The sequence below is a fragment of the Nylanderia fulva genome, unplaced genomic scaffold (genome assembly GCF_048542155.1).
Source record: "Nylanderia fulva isolate GAGA-0341 unplaced genomic scaffold, ASM4854215v1 Scaffold1162, whole genome shotgun sequence".
In the NCBI taxonomy this organism is placed as follows: domain Eukaryota; kingdom Metazoa; phylum Arthropoda; class Insecta; order Hymenoptera; family Formicidae; genus Nylanderia; species Nylanderia fulva.
The window spans coordinates 2,994-25,766 of record NW_028189368.1 but is presented as its reverse complement, the minus strand read 5'-3'; the positions used below and the strand labels follow the sequence as shown (position 1 = coordinate 25,766).

The window sequence follows — 22,773 nt, the reverse complement described above, 5'->3', positions numbered from 1 at the left end:
TGTTATATGTCATTAGTAATCAGAAAATACATGATTTTACAATTTCTTAGCATGTTTGCATAAAAATATTTTATTTAGTCCGTGATTAAACCTGCTAGTTAACGATTTATGTAATTTGTTTCAACTGTGATTGCAATCTTCTAAGAAATTGAAAAATTCATGCTTATTTTTCTCATTACAGGAAAATAATACTCATTACTAAATGTAACATGATTTGCAAACATATTTTAATGAATGTAATTTCATGATACACAGTATAAATATTTCTTTTCAATGACAAAATTATGCAAGATATATATAACAATAAAAAAATGAAGAAATTTTTTTCAAAATTACAAAATAAAGAAATTCCTAAAAAAATCATAAAAATGAAAAGGTCAGGCCATGTTCAAAAGAAGGCACTCAAAAATTTAAACGATCTAATAATAAATTATCACGAAAAGTAACTGATATGTTATTCAAGGTGCCAGTTTAAAGTGAACATACGTAAAGTGTATATTATCTAAATTTAGTAATAATATATTACCATGAAAAATAACTGTGATATTTTATTCAAGGTGCAAGTTCACATTGAACATACATACATATAAGTAAAACTGATTACAATTTGATTCTAGAAAATAAGTGCGATATGTTATTCTTAGTGCACAAAATATAATAGTCGTTTATAGAGATTTGATTTGAAATTCATACTAGCCCGTACAATGAAAAATAATTGCTCGTAATTTCAGAGTACCAATTTGTTAATTACTCAGAAAAATAACATGAAAATAACAAGAAAAAGGTATTTGTATATAGTTTTGTATATTCACTTCGTTGTGTGTAGAGCTTTTAAAAATGCGTTGAATCCTTATTCTAATCTAATCTTCTTCTAATGTAATACTTTTCGTACTTCAAATGTTGTAGTAATTATTCTGTAAGAGCTTCGACATTATTTCTAAATGGACATCGAGAAACATCATAGTTTTTTGAGAGCAGGCCGCCATGTTATTTTTCTGAGTAATTAACAAATTGGTACTCTGAAATTACGAGCAATTATTTTTCATTGTACGGGCTAGTATGAATTTCAAATCAAATCTCTATAAACGACTATTATATTTTGTGCACTAAGAATAACATATCGCACTTATTTTCTAGAATCAAATTGTAATCAGTTTTACTTATATGTATGTATGTTCAATGTGAACTTGCACCTTGAATAAAATATCACAGTTATTTTTCATGGTAATATATTATTACTAAATTTAGATAATATACACTTTACGTATGTTCACTTTAAACTGGCACCTTGAATAACATATCAGTTACTTTTCGTGATAATTTATTATTAGATCGTTTAAATTTTTGAGTGCCTTCTTTTGAACATGGCCTGACCTTTTCATTTTTATGATTTTTTTAGGATTTCTTTATTTTGTAATTTTGAAAAAAATTTCTTCATTTTTTTATTGTTATATATATCTTGCATAATTTTGTCATTGAAAAGAAATATTTATACTGTGTATCATGAAATTACATTCATTAAAATATGTTTGCAAATCATGTTACATTTAGTAATGAGTATTATTTTCCTGTAATGAGAAAAATAAGCATGAATTTTTCAATTTCTTAGAAGATTGCAATCACAGTTGAAACAAATTACATAAATCGTTAACTAGCAGGTTTAATCACGGACTAAATAAAATATTTTTATGCAAACATGCTAAGAAATTGTAAAATCATGTATTTTCTGATTACTAATGACATATAACACGAGATATATATAATAATAAAATTTTAAGAAAGTACAGTAACACGGTACAATAAATGAAATCTATCGTATATGTATTTGTTGGCATACGGTATTCTAATATAATCATAGAAGATACATATGAATACCGTTAATAATATAGTATACAGTAAGTGATTTTGACAAATCACTTACAATAATAAGACGCCTTAACAGAAATAGATAACAAAAGACATCAAAATATATAACTGATTCTTTTAGTTATAGAAAATCTATATTATATGTAAATTTCCCGTGATAAGACCTGTTAGTTTGAGCGATTTATGTAATTATTTCAACTGTGATTGCAATCTTTACGTCATGCATATCTAAATGTTAACTAAAATACATATACACATATGTACCTAAATCTTTAATTACAATATATTATTAATTTTTTTAAACATGCATTCCACGTTAACATAATAAATATGATTAAATACAAATTATTTAACAATATCTTTTTTCACAAAATATATGTTTTATAATAATGAATACTTTTAATTACAGCTTTTTTTTTAGAGCGGAGGGTTTTTTAGTGGGTGAGAGTCCCACATACCCCCGTCGGACGGCCGATGGGAAATGCATAATGCATTTTTCCCTTCCTACAAAAAAAAAAAAAACTGATATATACAGGATTCCGAAATTCGCGAGTCAAAATAGTATAGCAAAAAAGTTCTTTAAAATAAATTAAAAAGTTTAAGCTATTTCTTATTCTAAACAATAAAATTTTTGAGGTAAAAAAATTTTAAATTGGCCAATTATAGATTACGATTTAATGGACACTTGAAGTGCGTAAAGTGCATGGTCACTACCCAAACAGCACACATATCCTAAAAACGTTCAGAGAACATCCTGAGGATGTTCGAATGTCCTCTGGATATCCTCTGAATATCTTTCGGATGTTGTGCTATTAGGATATAACATAATCGACTCACGGATAGGCGTCCGTTTAATCGTATTCTGTAATTGGCCAATTTTAAATCTTTTTACCTCAAAAAATACTGTTTGGAATGAAAAATGGTAAAAATTTTTTTAATTTACTTTTTCGAGAAACTTTCTTTTTATGGTACTTTAATTCGCAAAATTCGGGACACCTTATATATATATATATATATATATATATATATATATATATATACATTTTTGTACACGTGGTATATATGTATTAAATAAAAAATATTAATATACATATATTATATTATATAACAATTTTTGTATAATTTAAAGTTCAAAGTATATTTAATTATTCATTTAAATTTATTTAAATATATATTATTAGAAATTTTTTTTATGATAAATTATTTTCCATAAGTTTTATTTTTTTTATTATTTTTATTTTATAATATTATGTTAATTTTTTGTTATTTTTATACAAATATATTTATTTTATTTTCAATATTTATTTTCTTATTTTTTATATTTTTTGTGCAATCAATTTAATTTTCAGGGATGTTATTTTTGTAAATGAATATAAAATTATTGAAAATATTTTATAAATACAATTGATTTATTATTTCTTATTTTTTATTCATTTATAATTCTGATTTATTAAAAAAAAAAAAAAGAAAACATATGGTCTTGAACTCTGATCTTCGTCGTATTCTGGTCTATCAATTGTGGATGTAGCACGGACATGAACTAAATTTGGCTCTTTTACCGACATCGAAAGTGGATGTGGCCATGTAGTTCCAGACGCTCGTAAAATGGATGTACGTGACGCTAGTGAGCAGCCTAGAAAAAGCGTTTGACGAAAAACGGCGGCGTGGCCTCTCTCATTCTTCTCTCTGGTATTGTAATATTCAAGTTTAAGGGTCGGCAGTACCACAGATTAATAGACAGATCGCCAAAGGTCTGGATGAAGGAGAGACCAGCATTTCTCACTGATTTCAGCGCCATATCGTGGTAGTGGTCAATGCAGTAACTATTAATACGTTCCTAAGATGAGCGTCTCATGCTCATGAACTCGTCCGGCGGCATGTACGAGATTTATCTTTTCGTAGCGTTCGCGTATTTCGGAAAGGACAGAATTTTATGATGTTATAAATAAATAAATAAATAAATAAATAAAATATTAACCTGACCTATTATAATTATTTTTTAATAAATGTTTCATTATTATTATCATCTAAGTCTAAGTCGTTTAATTAATTTTTAGTTTTTTAATAATTAATTTAATTTATTCTAATCATTTTAATATGTGAAAAATACTAATACGTATACGTTTTATAATGAATTAATATATTTCGAGAGTCGAATTATATATTTTTAATAATATAAAAGTGTTCAAAAATTATATTTGACTTTTAATTTTAATTATTTTAGCAAAGAGTTCCGAAATCTCTTACACACATAATAGGGATTTTGTTCATCCATATAATTCGCAATTAAGTATATATGTTAATTATTAATTTTAATAAAATACAAAATTAAAATTAAAGGTCAAATATAATTTTTGAACATAAATATATTTAATTCGTTATAAAACGTATACCCGTGATAGTATTTTTCTCGTACAAAAATAATTAGAACAAATTAAATTACTCATAAAAAAATAAAAAAATAATTAAATAATTTATATTATATATGATAATAATAAAACATTTTATAAAAAAAACAGATTCAATAAATATAAGTATATATATAACATGTACTTATATTTATTGAATCTGTTTTTTAATAAAATGTTTTATAAGCTTAGAAAACTTGACTTTGACGTAACTAGCAAATTTTATTTAATTATTTCACGACGGTTTGACGTAATAAAATGTTTTATTATTATTATATAAAATATAAGTTTAAATTCTTTAAGGGGTTATACCTACCTGCAAGGTCTGAAAAACACGTATTTTTGGGAATTTTTTTTTTAAATATTTGAAGTGCTTTGGAAAGAAACATTTATGTTTTCAAATATATATATTTCAAAGATTATTTAGTATTTTTTTTATTGCAAAATGTTGATAAATAAAAAAGATATGCTTAATCTTCCAGAAGCAGTTTTTTGAAAAGCGTTTTGCGGTGACCACTCTAACTTTGAACTGGTTTACCAGAAATCAAAAAACCCGAGAAATTTAGTTAATATATAAGATTATCTAGTGCCCGATCGTTCATTTTTTTGAAAAATTAATTTGCGACAAAATGGCGGCTGTTCAAATTTGAAGGTATGATTTTGCTACCAAAAATTCGCTCGTTTTTTTATTATTAAAAAAAAATACGCAACGAAAAAACAAAAGCCACGATCGGGCACTAGATTTTTTAGTATTAAAGATGTCTACCAAATTTTATTTCAATCGATGCAGCGGTTTTCGAGATATTTTGGTCACCGATTTTAAAAATGCTGTTTTGAGAAAAACGCATTTGAAGTTTCAAATTAAGTTCACAACCAAATAATATATTTATATATATATTTATATATATTTATATATATTATTTATTTATATATATTTTGGCTTTGTATAGAGACCGCTTTTGTCCGCGTCGCAGCTGCCGTTCGATACCTGAGACCCGTTTCTGTACCCTGCTTCTAAACAGCAGGATACGTTCACACCAGTATACCTTTAAACTCACATAACTTCGTTAATTTTTGTCGAATCGACTTGAAATTTGCAGGGAATATTTTTGAAAGTATGTACTTTAAGAAAATATCAAAATCCAAAAATCGATTTTTTTGAAGTTTGCAGGTAGGTATAACCCCTTAATTAATTTTTAATCTTTTATGATTAATTTAATTTACTCTAATTATTTTTGTACGAGAAAAATACTATCATGGGTATACGTTTTATAATTAATTTAATATATTTGTGTTTAAAAATTATATTTGACCTTTAATTTTAATTTTTATTTTATTAAAATTAATAATTAACATATATACTTAATTGCGAATTATATGGATGAAAAAAATCCCCATTATGTGTGTAAGAGATTTCGGAACTCTTTGCTATAAAATAATTAAAATTAAAAGTCAAATATAATTTTTGAACACTTTTATATTATTAAGAATATATAATTCGGTTCCCGAAATATATTAATTCATTATAAAACGTATACGTGATATTATTTTTCTCATATAAAAATGACTAGAATAAATTAAATTAATTATTAAAAAACTAAAAAGTAATTAAACGACTTAGACTTAGATGATAATAATAATGAAATATTTTATTAAAAAAAGATTCAATAACTAGTAGGTCAGGTTATAATTTTTTATTTATTTATTTATAACATTATGAGCTATTAAGCTCATCATCTCGTTCGCTCTCTGTCTTGCTTTCATTCGGCAAGTCACAAACGATATATGATACTCGTATGTTCCTACTTCAACTCTCGAGAATCTGAAACAAACGAAACTCGTGTCCAATATACAGGGTGTCCGGTAACTAACAGACCAATGATTACAAATGGATTCTTTGGTCAATTTGGGAACGATTTTTCCTCAGCGAAAATGTCGAAAAAGGTCATCATTTTTTACAACTTTCCAATCTTTGTCATTATGTATCTTTATAACTAAGCCTTAAATTAAAATTTTATTATAGTAAACTCTACCTGAAATTAACTGAAGAATGTAATTATGTTAGACTTTTAACTCCAAAACGTTTAGTTTTCAAAAAACCTATTTTTTTCAATCGCTTATAACTCGAAAATTATTGACTTCTCAACATTTTTGCTAAGGAAAAATCGTCTCCAAATTGGCCAGAGAATCCGCCCTTAATCATTGGTCCGTTAGTTACCGGACACCTTGTATATATTATATAAAAGTGTATAGCACGTCAGAAGCTTGTGAGCTTACAGCGATAAGTAAAAACAATTGCGTATTTATTTCATTGCGTTTATCTGTTTAAACGCGCGCTTTAATTTTTCCAACGTTTTTGCCTGTTTATATTTTAAAGGTCCTCTCTTCTAAAAATCTTGTTTTAAAGATCCTCTCTGCGAGCAAAATTCGAAAACATAAATTATTTAATATTTTTACTTTATTATTTGTAAATCCTCGGTAATTTCAAAATTTTTCTATTTGAAAATTATTAATTTTCTATTGCCAATTAATTTTATCACAGACTTTACTCTTACTCCCATTGCACTTTCGTTTGCGGTTTTCAGTATACGATTTTTTATCGTAGTTACTGCAAATTATTATTGTGAATTATACTTGTGCAGTGATTTGAAGAATTTACAATTTCGTTGAAATTGTTGATTTTTCAAAAAAATTACGAGATTCGCGGAAATTGCGTGCTTTCTTGGCATTTTCCGTTCGCGGCAGGCGGTTTATTTTTGATTGTTGCAAGTGTTTTTGTTTTTTTTTTTATTAAAATAGATAATAATAATGTGAAATAAATCACGATATTTGACAGATGTGCATATATATAGAAATTGTAATAATAATAATATTATATCATAAAATTGTAAATTGTTTCAATTTTTTATAGACTGCGATAAAAGATTTTACATTTGGATAAGAAACTGCGGTAAGTAAAAATATAAAATTCTTGAAAACGTACCAAAAATATTTGATAACGTAAAAAGGTGAACTTTGAAAAATAAGGAACTTAAAAATTGCACTAATAAATGGGCTATATGTGAGCCGTGCGCGGATGTAAGGTGTGTTATATCGAAATTTAATTAATAGAATTGAGAATTAATCCCAATTTTAAGTCTTACAAATGTCCAAGCTAATTTTTTGTACCTCGTGTACATTTTTGAAAGTTATATCGAAAAATTAAATTTCAATATGCGTCTTACATCTCACATTTCGCATACGGCTCACATATAGCCTATTTATCTCTTATACTTTATTTCAACCCTTATAGAAATTTATTACTAGTAACGCCAATTTATCAATTTTATTTCGAGTAATTAATCACTTTTATTTCGAATACTTAAATTACTGTATATTATAGTATTTTAAATACTCGAAATAAGTGATTAATTGGCATAGTGATAAATTTCTACAAGAGAATAAGGAGCCTTTAAATTCTTAATGTAAAAAATTTTAAGTAATTTTCTTTAATAAAATTTAATTAAAAATTTTTGAACACTGTGTTATATCACATTTAAAATCGTGATTATTTCAATAAAAAAACATTTTATGTGTAAAAAATATATTTTTTATATTTAATAAATTTTATATATATATATGCATATATGTAAAATATTCTCTCTCTCTCTCTCTCTCTCTCTCTCTCTCTCTCTCTCACACACACACACACACACACACACAACGGGGGCCAAATCTCTCAAATTGGTCTCATGATCAATTAGCCTGGATTCGCACCAGGGGCAAAGTCTGTTGGTAATGTCAAACGAATTTAGCCTGGACTTGCACCAGGGGCAAAGTCTTTTGGTCGAGTCTACGAAATTTAGCACGGACTCGAACCAGGGGCAAAGTCTTTTGGTTCAAGTCTACGAAATTTAGCACGGACTCGAACCAGGGGCAAAGTGTGTCGGTAAGGGGCAAAATCTATCGCACGAAGATGGCGGTCTCTTCTTTAGGCAGGCCTTTGGCGATCTGTCTATTAATCTGTGGCAGTACACCCAGGCAAACTCCAAATTGATATTGGAGACCTCGTGCGGTGACAACGCGAAACTCCGGTTTCAGTGTTGCCAACGCCGAGAAACCAATTCTCGGGTTTTATGTAGTGGTGTATGTCTGTACACGTACATACACCAACTGCATCGCTCACGCGGACACACGTAAGAGAGACAAGGACCGATAATCACGTGTTCTCCTTGTTCATCTACCGTGCCGGTATACGCGAGATGCCGCCTGAAAATGCTTTCTGGCCTTCCGTAGTAGAAAGCAGTAACGTAGCAAAACTAATAAGCACCCACTTTTTGGAAGTATATATGGTTATGCACATATGTGCATAACGTATATATATATAACATATATATATATATATATATATATATATATATATATATATTATATAAGGGATATGTTGATTATATTCTTGATTTCTTTTTGATTATTGATGCTATTGTATAATTTGCTCCAAATACTTATAACGTGAAAGAACGTTGAGTAATGTATAATCAATGCAAGGATGTTCAGTATATCATCCAGTATATAAATTAGAGTTCAAATATATCAATATCAATTTTTTTATAATATATATATATATATATTAGAATATAGAAAAATGATAAAAAAATATATTTCGGCGATTTAAAAATTTTTTAATATATTGAAAATATTTTTACTACATACACTATATATAAGTGTAAAATAATTCAGAAAATAAATTTAATAAAAATCTACATACCAGCTGTGTGCATGTGTGCAATTGATTTATTACTTGAAATTTATTTACGGAATTATTTTGCATTTATATATTTATAGTATGTGTAGTTGTAAAATGATTAAAATATTTTCAATATCAAATTTTTAAGTTTATCGCCTATATAAAAAATATATTTCTATGATTTTCTATATTCCAATATATTATAAAAAAATTGATATTGATATATTTGAACTCAAGTTTTTTACGTGATTAAATATTCTTGCATTGAGCCATCATACGTTACTCGTAAGTTCTTTCACGTCATAAGTACTTATGTAGCAGAGAGAAAGAAATGAGAGTTATACAATGTAACATCAATAATCTTATATATTATAATCTTATATATTATATATATATAATATTTCATTTATTTATAAAAAACATTTTATAAATAAGTAAAATATTATACAGACAATGTACAAGATGTTCAGTTTGTGCCATAACAAGCTTCAATCAATAATTATTACTCCAATGAGTATAATTCACAATAATTTTTATATAATATAATAAATATTTGAATATATAAAAATATTTTTAAAAATTTGTTTTAAAAATTAATTGAAAAAAAATATTTAAAATATTTTTTTATATTTAAAATATTCTTTTCCTCAATTAATCTTAAAAAAAATATTTTTAAATATTTAAAAATATTTAAAAATACTATATATTATATAAAAATAATTGTTGATTATTATATTGGATTATTAATTGAATGAAGCTAGAGCTTTTAATATGGCTTTTAATACTGCTTGACAAGGAGAGAGCATCATTCCATCTTTGTCTCTCTTACATCGCATATGTAGTAGCGTCCATGTAGGTACAAACACTAAAAAATATTAAATTTAATTTTTTTATTGTTTTGAATAATTTTATCATTAATATACTTATTTTCAGAACTATTTCAATTTTTATTTCATACTTATGTTTATATAAATTATAAATTAAAAACATATCAAAAATGTAATACATATTAATAAAATGCAAATACATATAGAAAATTAATTATAAAATGTCATCTTAAAATAGTTTTTATTTTTGTTCTTTATTTACATATGCATACATATACAAAAAAATAAAAATAATATGATAGCCTTTTTGCTGACATTATCTCTCAATATTTGCATCCGTGTGCTCACGTATTAGTGTTTGTACCTACATGGACGCTACTACATATGCGATGTAAGAGAGACAAAGATGGAATGATGCTCTCTCCTTGTCAAGCAGTCAGCATGTTACCACAGAAATTTCCCCTGCTCCTTATGAATCTAGTGAGAATCTTATCGTCCAGATATTTCATAAAATAAGTGACATAACTTCGTGAATTTTTTTTTAATATATTCTTTATATAATAAAGCAGTCCTCTAAAAGGCCGGATTTTACATTTTCGCTCTTAAAAATTTATAATAAATAAAATACGGACTCGCGGCTAACCCAACCTTACCCGTTCCTAGCTGTGCATTCCCCCAAGTTTATTAAAATTTTTATTTTTATCTTTTTTTCATAAAATAGCTCTTTAGAGGACTACAAATGAGCTTACTGATTAAGAATATCCTAAATTTAATAAGATTCATTCAATATTTTCGCTAATATCTGGAAAATAAGAATCCGTAATTCCCGGCCGGCCGATAGGCGTCTCCACCATGTCGCCTGCCGACCCTTAATATCGATCATTAATGATCGATTACAAGTGTGGTCGCAATGCGCGTGCGTGTAGTTGAGATAATCAGCTGTTCAAAATAATAGTCGAGTTTGTTTTGCTTGTGTATTTTATATATTTTATATATGTGAGCTTTCTTTTTTCTCCAAAATTTATATTATTTTAAAAAATACAGAAGGAAAATACAGCTAAAACAATAAAGCTTTTACGCTTTCAGTGTAAAATTTATCGAGTATATCAGCTATTTTCTCAGTAACGTTTTCTGCATTTGTTTTTCACCTGTTTGTTAAAGGAGTTATTGTACGTATTTTGAATAAAGTAAATGCGAAAAGGTGCTGTTAGAAGCGAATGAAATCTGTTTCACGAGGAACTTGAGATTTCTAAACTTTTTGTTTACTAAAAATCTAGTTATTATCTGACAAGTGATCAGTTCTAACCTGATTCTCTTGTATATGCTGGACAATTGTTTCGAGTTGAAAGCATTCTGCAAAAAAGAAACTTCGTCTAAATTAATTAAAGTTAAAATTAAACTAACGTCTAAACTTAAATTAAACATGTCACATCGCGATGCTGATAATGATAGCATGGATAACTTGTTGGATGAGAAGAGCATTGATCTGGAAAAATGTAGAAAATTAGTTAAATCGTACATCGATTTGGTAAGTTTTGTTAAAAGAACATTGCAAAGCTCTACGTTTAAGCGTACATCTAACTTGACTTATTCACTTTCAGCATCTGTACAGTGCCGCCTTGTTTTGGGCTGATAAAGTAGTGTCGCTGAGCAACCAGGATCCAAAAGATATATGCACCTTGGCACAGTGCATGTATCTCATGAAACAATACCATCGTGCTGCACATCTCATAAAGAGATATGGATTACAAAAGGTAATTTTATCAAATTAATTTAAATCTATCAGTTGTTTACAACAAATGAATATTCACGATAGTTACACTCTTGTTTTATGAGAGCCGTGCATCTTTATAATTTATTAAATTAAACAATGATATATCTTTTTTTACAGACTGATGTAATGTGTCATTACTTGACTGTGAGGTGTTTGCTAGAAGCAAAAGAATATAGCGATGCTCTTCAAGTTATCAATGAATCTGAAATATGCACTAATATAACACAAGCAGGTATTACATTTGCGAGTCGTATGGATATTTTTCAGGATGCCCCAAAAAATGTAAGTGGATTTATATATTATGTACATAAATATCTATATTTGTAAAATAATAATAATAAATTTATAATTGTAACATGATTATTATAATACTATAGTTGTTGTATTAATATTTAAGATGAGTATACATATATATAATCTTTTTGTAGGTTCAGAGTTCGATATTATATATAAAGGAAGAGTTTACGAAGCAATGGATAACAGAGCAGTAGCAACAGAATGTTATAAACAAGCTCTACAATGTGATGTTTATTCATATGAAGCATTTGAAGCTTTAGTACAGAATCAGATGCTATCAGCTTCTGAAGGTATTTTATTATATTTTTTTAAAGTAAATTAATGTGTATTTAATGAATAAATTAATAACAATTATGTGTGTATGTGCTAATTTAGAGCGGGAACTTTTGGAATCCTTACCGTTTGCTGAACAATGTGTAAAAGGTGAAAGCAGAACTTCTGCAACTGTTGTACGATAGTAAACTAAAAAATATCAAGCGCCAAATACAAAACAATCATTAATTACATGCAATGTAATGGGAATTTCTGTCGCTGACAGATTGGTGGATAATTTAGATATGCAAGTTGCAAAGGCTGAAAGATTATATTATAATTGTGATTATCATCAATGTTTCTCACTTACAGAAAAGTAAATATCACATTTCTATTATGAGATATTATTTTTATAGCAATATTTTTTATATTTTCCAAAACATAATATGACACTTTCAATATTCAGAATCTTGAAAAAGGATCCATATCATAACTCGTGTCTGCCAGTACATATTGCCTGCTTAGTCGAGCTTAAAAAGACTAATGGTAAGTTTATATCTTGTCATAAATAAAAGGATTATTAGCATTTAAATTTGTTAATGAAAATTATTTCTTTTTTAGCTTTATTTTATCTGGCACACAAATTGGTTGATTTATATCCGGAAATGGCTTTGGCATGGTTTGCAGTCGGATGCTATTATTACACCATAAGTAACTAATTATTATTTACTAATTATTTCTTAAATCACTAAATAAAAAGTATTAAAATAAATAAAAATATAAATGTTTGCGAATAAAAAGAAATACTAGAACACTTTCAATATAATTTGTTGTATTTAAGGTAAAAGTGATCAAGCTAGAAGATATTTAGCGAAGGCTACCGCGCTGGACAGACTATTTGGTCCTGCTTGGTTGGCGTATGGACATTCCTTTGCAGTAGAAAATGAGCACGATCAAGCAATGGCTGCTTATTTTAAAGCATCACAATTGATGAAAGGTTGCCATCTTCCGCTTTTGTATATCGGATTAGAATGCGGTTTGACGAATAATCTTAAACTGGCTGACAAGTTCTTTCAACAAGCTCAAGGAATAGCACCGAACGATCCATTTGTGATACATGAAATGGGCGTTATATACTTTTACAATTTAGAGTAAGTATTATTTCTTGATATTTTTAATATTATTATGTGCTATTATTTATGCTAGAAAAATCAAAATATTACATGTATCCTCAATTTACCCATGTAAATTATTTTTGTTAAACACAGTTACAAAAATGCAGAACGATTATTTAAGGAAGCTATGAAAAGCATTCAGGGCGACGTAAGAAATGTGATTCTTCCCAGTAAATGGGAAGCACTACTGAATAATTTGGGTCACACTTGTAGAAAAATGAAAAAGTATGACGAGGCATTGGAATATCATCAAACAGGCATTAGTCTTGGATCCTTTAAATCCATCGACTTACTCATCGATTGGTTTTATTCACGCGTTAATGGGTAACATTCAGGAAGCAGTGGATGCTTTTCATAGAGCACTTGGTCTCAGAAAGGATGACACATTTACCCGCAACCATGTTGGGTTACGTAATGGAACATTTGATTGATGAGGCACCACCTTATCCTGGTACATGACATACTATTGATATTGCAATGAGCGATTCAATTTTTACATTATACTCTTAAACTCGTGATAAAACTGCGGAACATGTTTACGAACAAGACTTTTTCAGATGCACCTACGGAAATACCGAAATACAAATCTGAGGACAACGAAGCCAGACCGGAAAATTCCAACAATGTAGGCAATAGCTCGAGCAGTCAAGATATCGATAAATTAAAAGTGATTCTCTTTTCTAATAGCTGGGGAGAAAATTCCAGCAAAATGGGAAAGATTTGGGAAGATGGTACGTCCAGGAAATTAGAACGACAAACGCGAGATGTTGTGAATTACTCAACCGGTGATACTTCCGAGGTTGAAATGTTAGATTCATCGACTGCGCATATAGAATATAATTGAATCCGCGAACTTTTCTCACACTTTCATCAACGTACAAAGCAAATAATTTCGCTTAAAGCATATTTATTCTTCGCAATCATATGTAATATTTAGTACTAAAATGGTGTAAATATTGTATATATATTTTTATATCACTTTAGTTTTGATACATCTTGTAAGATTATTTCGCGATGTTGTGGCAAGACACCTTACTCCGTTGATATTGTAACAACTTACGTCTATTAAACATGTATTAGCTTGAAAAATGAAAAATGCGATGACAATTTTAATAGTTAATTTCGGAATCTTGCAACAAAAATCGAACATAAGTCTTTTCTTTAGGATTCACGTCTATCTTTATTTAAATTTTATTTAAGAAAAAAAGACACTAATTTAGGTATTTAACTCTTCCAAATTTTCTCGCACGAGAAAATGTAAAAGAATAAAAACGCGACAATATAACAAATTGCGCACGATACGTTCAAAGACCCCGAATCGTCGCGGTCTTTGATGGAGCGTGCGTGCGAGGGAATATATATATATATATATATATATATATATATATATATAGAGAGAGAGAGAGAGAGAGAGAGAAAGAGTGGGAGAAAAAAGAAAGAATGTACGAGCGGAGAAAATCTTTAGTTCATTCGGAGTAGTATAGCAGGGCGAAAGAATGGGCGTACCAACGTTCCACCCCGTCGACAAATCATAAAGGATCGGGAGAGATTTTTTGACAGGAAATATCAGGCGAATGCGGCGCATCTCGCGCAACACGCAACGTGTCAAAGTCTCCCGGGTGAGCTTTTCATCATCCAGAGGAATCATCCCTCGCCGCCGCCACTGTTTATCATCGTCATCACTCTCACGTAACTTCTCGGGAAACGCGCAACACATGAAGCTTATCGCGCGTTGTTATTAGTGGCGGACGACGACAGTCGAGTCGGCGGCTCTCACTCGCTCGTGTCTGGAGGTCGAGCCGAATTTACATCATCCCCGAAAAATCAGGATCTTTCTTCGGGACCAGCCGTCGAAATCCATTCCGCGGAGATGCCCACATTAATGCAATCGGTAAGTCATCCTTTTCCGCAAGATTAAGGATTATTTGGAATTAATGTCGGATTTGAATTCGCATTCTTAATCACACGTTTTGAAGAAAAAGACGTCTAATATTACATATCATGTTGATCATATTTATTTTATAATATATGCCTCGTATTATATTGTTCTATAAACATCGATAGAATATGAAGAATTGAAAAAAGTCAAGACATTTTAGGGTTGTAACCAAACCGATCGGTTCCGCGCTTTGTGATTTCAATTGCTATTTTTTATTTTTGATGATTCAGGTGATTGTCATCTTTTTTATTCTTGATTTTTAATGTGCTGGAAATCCTCGTTTATTAATTCAACGCGCTACGTGGACGACATAAGTATATCAGATATATATCGCGAAGGAATGTCCTGCGCCGGAGCAAATGTAAATAAACACGGCGACATACGTATCGGAGCTGTAATATTTATACGAGAATTTTATTTCTGAGAAATATATTAATATATCTCTCGTATTCTTTGAATATATTTATTCTCAGATATAAAGAAAATGAGATCAGTGTATGCGCGACTGCTAAAAATTCTTAAAACGATCGATTTATATGAGGGGTGAGTTAATTATGAAATTTGATATAATGACACGTGTTCTAGATATCTTAAATTCCGATGAGGTGTATTTCCGAGTTTATTGCAAATTTCCCAGCAGCACAAATTTTTTAACTATTTATTATTATTATTATATTTATGATTATTTTAATCTCATCGCTTGTATAATTAAATAATTTATTTCCAGTTTTATTCTATATCTCGAGAAAATGTTTTTATTTACATAAAAAGCTCACAAACATATATATCTTTGTCTTAAAATATTAACAAGACATTATTTTATTTTATTTATTTAATTTTATTATTATCGCTTTTATTAATATTTCCATTATATATTATATTTATCGTATTCATTGTTATAGCATTAGGATAATAAGAGATGCTCGATCATTTTCAAGATAGAAAATCTGCAAAATTCAGACGGGAGTGAAGAGGACTCACGATATTACGTCACCGATGACGTAGTAAATACATATAGATAGCAATTATCACGTGTACACAGTAACGAGGGTAGTAAAACTCAACCGGGTTCCCGTTTCGAGAGGCAAAATTCGGGAAAATCCGTGGAATGATGTGTGTTCCCGATATATATTCTCCCCTCTCTCTTTTTCATTCCTCTAAAGAATGTTTTTTTTTCTTTTTTTTTTTTTTTTTTGCAAATTCCACAACGCGCCACGGCCGGCCAGCGTGGCGTCCTTCAGGAGGCGCGCTGTTTTCGTTTCCCCGATTGCGCCGCGCAGTCGATCGGCGTCGTTCGTCGAGAGTGTGTGACACGTCGCGCGGCGAATTATTCGATCCTCTCGAAGTAGAGCTGGGCTACTTCCACCCTCCTTATTACACGACCGCGCGGTTCGGAATAAACGACGTCGGTTGAGAAACCTACCGCTAATATATTAGAAATGTATTATACATTAAATAATATGTACTCATAATACTACTTATATATTAATATATATATAATATATTATATATTATATATTAATATATACATATCGCGTGTGAATTTTCGTGGCGGGATTGAGAAAAGCAAAAAGGTTGAGTCTTAAATCGATAAGGACTCCGAAAATAGGCTTTTTTTAAATTAGAAATTTAAATTTAACTACGTAAAATATATCAAGTGGTTTTTGTTCTAAGAAGATATAATAATGTGGATATTGTACTTCTAAATCGAATTCTGACGAAGTTTTTGTTTAATCTAAATAAGTAGTTCGACCGTCTTTTTTGATCGTTTCAAATTCCACGATGTTATGATAACCGGAGATTTTTAGTCAGTTCAAAAAATAAAAATTGGTAGTTGAAATATTATATAGAGACGTTGCCTGCAAAGATTTCGCGTTTGTAAAATATAATTATCCAGTATGTGTATTTGTTCGAGTCACTTCCGCGACCTGATAAGTAACAAATTTATTTTTTGCAGGACAGGAATTTCTCTGGTGAGCGGACGAAAGCGACGAAACGGACGTTGAATTTGATCGAGAGAGCCATCATCGATGCATCATCAGGATCCGTGCACCATCAGGATGCGACGCAGACTCGCGAACGTAGCAAGCTGCTGCTGCGTAACTGAGTCAGACTCGCGAGCGGGAACGCGGCAAGGAACGCGAACAGGAACGCGAGAGATTGCACCAGTTGCAGTCCATCAACAATTTATTAATCGATCTACCACCGCCGCCGTCCACCTACGCATCTCCGAATTTCTCGCAGGATGCCTCCTCCTCTTCCCCAATCCGACAAGAACGTCAGCATAGACGGTGAGACAAAGCATTTTTTTTTATTCCCGTTTATTTGTGTAAATATAGAATATTTTTTCTAATTAAATCGATGATAATACAGGGTGTGCACTCCCTGGAAAAACCTGGAATTCTCAGGGAATTTTGTTCTACCTTGAAAAATCTGGAATTATCATGGAGTTGATTTAACCTCCAGGAAATTTTTTTAAAATTGCCCCTTTGCCTTTTAAAAATAGTTTAAAAAATAAAAAATTTTTTTGTTTTAAAAAAGTATATTTTAAAAAATAATTTACCTATATAGATATTACTTAATTATTTAAAAAAATACTTCTTTTATTTAAAAAATTTTTGTATAACAAATAAACTTATTTCAAAGTTGTATTCTAAATATAATTTAAAAAATATTTAATTTTCCCGGGAAATTTTTGAACAAAATTACCGGGAAATCATGGAACCCCCAGAGAATTGATTTTAAGATTTGGAACATCCTGAAAAAAATTTTTTTTGAAAGTTTCTTAAAAATTTTCAAAAAATGATCTAAAAAGTTTTTGATTTTTATGGAAAAGGTTTTTTGTTTTACGAAAAATTAAAGTTCTTTCGATTTTTTTTAGATTGTTTTGTAGAAATTTTTACTTTTAAAAGTGTGTTAATTTTCTTTTTTTTTTTTATAACAGGCGACAGTGCAATTTCGGAATGTTTGGACTGGGTTTGCCCAGAGGATCGCTGATGGGAAACCAACTGACGGTTGGTCTCTTCGAGTTACCGTAATTATCAATTGGCAATTACGATCAAACCCAGGGATCTTCTTCTCAACAACACGAGGTGACTATGGACACATTGTATCTTATTCATGGAGATTTATTTCAATGAAAATTTTAGATTCTAAATCATAATGTTAATATTGATCTAAATAATATTGTTAGAAGAGAAAAGAGAGTTGATTGAGAATGAAAAAAATTTAGTCAATGTGACGGATATGTTTGAATAATATGAATGCGTAGTAAATTAAATGTATGATAAAGATTATATTTAACGCGACTTTTGTACAATTGGATAGTAGTAATAAAGAGTAGGTGGATCAGTAGGAGTCCATATTTGATTGACGCATCATGCTAAGACTTATTATCATCGAATTACAACATATAAATTGGAAATAATATTTTACGTCAAGATAACGTAATTTATTAATTGACCTAATAAGAACGCAATTTAATTATACCGATATAAACAAGGTTAAAATCAAATGGGATCTTTTATTTTTAATTAAAAATATTATTTATTTACATTTTTTTATTCTGCATTGTAATAATATTTTTTAAAATTCGTTAATATTTTCACGAAAAAATTATACGTTATTTCTTTCGCGAGAGATTTTTCTCCATATAAAATAAGAACCATTGACGGACGCGATTTTAAAAAAACGCGATTTCGAATAATAATTCAGCGAGCTACAAATTTTACGTATAGAATGGCAATAAAAAATGATAAAGTAACATAAAGCATATTGTGTGGGGGAATTTCCTCGGCAGTCAATAACTCGAAAATGATTATCCGTTTGGGAAAAATTCCAATACCTTATTTCAGCCCTGTTTTTTTGATTTAAATTTAACTTTATCGATATTTTGTTCACATATGATATATATTTTAGTGCAGTCTAGAATTTCGTGCAATTCGAACAATCTTTTTTAAAATTATAATAGAAAATTTAATTATCATTTATTTTTTGGATTTTAGATATTTTTTTAATAATTTAAAATAAATTATATATTAAAATTTTAAAAAATTCAAAATATGATTCAAAAATCTTTGAATATAAAATAAAAAATTATACGAACTCCCATAAAAATTTTACTCAAGTATAAGTATAGTAATTGTAAAAAGAATGATACGCTAGGGTAGTCTTGATGGGAGAATCCGCGGGTTTACGCAGTCAAACGGCTCTATATAAAAAGAGAACGCCCTTTTCCCTTTATTCGAGCCCCACACAAGTCGCTGCCGTTTCAAGGGCACGCGTTTCTCACATACGATAATACTTCGTTTCAATTTGGACGTATTCCAAGTACTTTGAAACGCATGTGCGCAAAGAGGATTCCACACTTCTTTCTAACCCCGCAAATCTGAATATGTCTTTTTAAAATAGAAAAACGAAACAGTTTCATTCTAATTCAATTTAGACGCTACAAATACAGACAAAATATTTTTAGTTTTTAAAGTATATTGCGATATTTAGCTCTGAATTTAACGGATATGTCGATGGGGCTATCTTTTGTAAGAGTCGAGAACTAATTTATTTTTAGATTTACAAGAAGGAGTATTGTATATATATACTAATTTTATATATATTATTATATATAATATAAGTAAGTTAAGATTAAAATTTTGGCAGCTTTTGGAAATTGTGCAATATTGTATTTAATTTTTATGTATGTTTCAGTGCCCTCGAAATCACGGCTTTTGCTCGAATTCCTCGGCCTGGATATTTCCCAAACCGCCGAATTTAGTGGCCACTCCGGCAGCCCTAGCAACCCGGCGCTTTATGTGGATTTTACAGCATTCGTCCCCTGCCCGAATAGTACAAAAAAACGCCGTCTTAAACCCAAACCCCCGACCGCGTTTCAAATCCTTGCTTTCGTCGTCGCACTCGTCGCCCTCGATTCGTCTACTTTGGCCGCCCTATCGAGGTTGCTCTACCCGTACAGGGAAGAAAAAAAATAGGGTAAAGACAGGAGAGCATCTAAGAGTGTGATTTTAAAAGTATAAAATGCGCTTTTTATATAAAAAATTTTTTTAAAAGATTCCCAAAAAGAGAATAATAAGTTTTCGACACATTTTTAATATCAAGTTTTGAATTTGCTAATTTTAAATTACAATAATGATATATGTAATTATTTATCAATTATGATTAAATATCATAAATTATTGTTTTAAAATCTTGTGATATGTGTACATAGCGAAATATTAGAACCCTAATATTTCGTATTTTCCACAAATGATAATTATTGTGTTGTGATTGCGGCAGCCCGACATTAAAATTCCCCTATTTTTGGGATGTAACGGCTCGCGTTCCAATCACCAGCAGACTCGGAGACAAGGGGAAATTTGGTAGGGGATGGTTCCTTATCCGACATAATAATGGTGAGAAAACATTTTTTTCTATAAAAAATTCTTAAAAAAAAATTTTCTTTTTTGCTAACCACCGTAATTTAAAATTCATTGCGATTGTTTTCGCTAAATTCCTCATCGAATTCTTGCTTCCCCCCACCCTTTGGACTCTAAAATATGAAGCAAACGCGTGCCCTAACAATAGAACGGCTTTCGAGGTATGGCTATAAAAAAATTGTCATCTTTTGCAACAGAATCCGAACTCCATTATTACCAGCATCATCACGGAATCGGGAAAATCTGCAATTTTTCTCAATTCTCTCTTAAATATGAAAAGAATTGTTTGTACCAATCTGGAAAGCCCCAGCGTAGTTAGCTAACCCAGTGTCACTCGATCAAAGTAGCAAGATCCCACCGAAATGCTGTGGTTTGTATATATGATTATTTTATTTATTTACGCTTAAAAAGATTATGCAATTTTTATATTTATACAAAAATATATGAAAAATTTACCCAAATCCAAATTAATATATAAAAATTTGCTCCATATTTTGCGTTACAGAGATTTAAAAAATTTTAAAATATTTTAACGAAATTTTTTTAAATAAATTTTTTTGTTTAAATGTTAATATTTGTCTTTTTTTTGATATAATGCCATTTTTTGCCAATTTGTCTTTTAGCAAAAAAAAAATTTCTCGCTAAAAAAAGGGCCCCAATTTGTAAAACGAAGACAAAAAAGGGGGGTTTTAAAATAAAAAAATTTAAAAAAAAGAAGATAAAAAGAAAAAAAAAAGGGAAAAAAGGGTTAAAAAACATTTATTTATATATTTTATTTATATTTTATTATAATATTATATATATATAATATCACAACATTTTTATCCTACGTGCACATGGATGGCTTTTTGCCACAAGTATGAGGAACCACTTGCTTTTTCGCCCTAAAGTATTTCTGGGAGGTTTTCCATGGGGTGTTACGGGAAACCATTCTAATTTCGACGTTCAAACAATTTGGACCGGGTTTGCGTTGAATGGCCGACAAAGGGACCCGTCCGTCAAACCCAAAGGAATGCATAGTTATATTCGAATCGGGAAACAGGTACGCGACAACATTTGATATTATCTTGGATAATACAAAGATTGTATTATAAAAAAATATTTTTTAGGTCGAGCAAAGTTTTTTCTGTACCCATGATATACTAATGGGAAAAAGATGGATTATAAAAATTTTATCCAAGGTTTTAAAGCCAAAAGATGTATGTTTAAATTATATATAATTTTTTTTTGAAGATATTTATTAAAAATAAATTTTGTAATTTATATATATTTTAGGTACAAGGATTTCCCTGGATTCTGAGAATAGCAATTATGTCAAATTTTATCGCAAAGACTCGATGGATTTAAAAAAGGTTTTTTGTGGTGCACTGCACGGAATGCTAACAGCCGAGGATTAGCAAAAGTCATGGATGACCTTTTTCATGGAGTCTTTACGCGGGGGTAAATTTTCATTTATTTTGTTTATCATTCTATGTTACTTTTTTTTTAAATTTTTTCAATTATTTTTATTTTATGGGTTTCGTAATTTTGTCACACAATACTTAAAATAATCCTACATGAAAAATTAATAAAATTTTTTTTTATCGTAGGTATTGAACCCATAAACATAAAATCCGATAGGTTCCGGCCGGTTCATTGTACGAAACAATCGTCTTTAAAGCAAAACACTGGTCATTTAAGAAATTAAGACTGACAAATTTAGAAAAAGGTACGTTGAATTTTAAAACAAACATAAAAAAATTGGCCAAATTCTCAAATTTTTTATCTATAAAATTTTTTTGAGAACATGGGCCATTATTTGCTTATATAAAAAATATATCTTTTATATTTCGGGTTTCCAGGTACAAATGGCCCCCTACACGAAGAATCGAAGCTCCGGAGCGCTGTACAAAAGGAATTACTTTGTCGTGGGGGGATGAATGCAAAAAATAATTTTCAATATTTTATAATTTTAAATTAAATATATATAAAAATATAAAATTTTTAAATTATTAAAACTCCTACATTTTGTTAGGCATTTTTTCCGGTACTTTTGCCGCAGTGCTGGCAGGGGGCAACTTCCGTAGATTCAATGTGCATA

General features: G+C 29.5%; 2 pseudogenes across 1 annotated transcript; both read left to right on the top strand.

Annotated features, from left to right (window-relative positions):
- The first annotated feature begins 10,739 nt into the window (after positions 1 to 10,739).
- LOC114927878 (cell division cycle protein 16 homolog) lies at positions 10,740 to 14,317 on the top strand (annotated as a pseudogene). The gene is made up of 10 exons (XR_014926359.1): positions 10,740 to 11,355; positions 11,429 to 11,581; positions 11,719 to 11,887; positions 12,036 to 12,188; positions 12,274 to 12,526; positions 12,617 to 12,696; positions 12,772 to 12,861; positions 12,992 to 13,301; positions 13,419 to 13,776; positions 13,883 to 14,317. The product of XR_014926359.1 is annotated as a cell division cycle protein 16 homolog (transcript).
- A 446-nt stretch (positions 14,318 to 14,763) lies between these two features.
- Positions 14,764 to 22,133, top strand: LOC114927881 (uncharacterized; annotated as a pseudogene).
- The last annotated feature ends 640 nt before the right edge of the window (positions 22,134 to 22,773 follow it).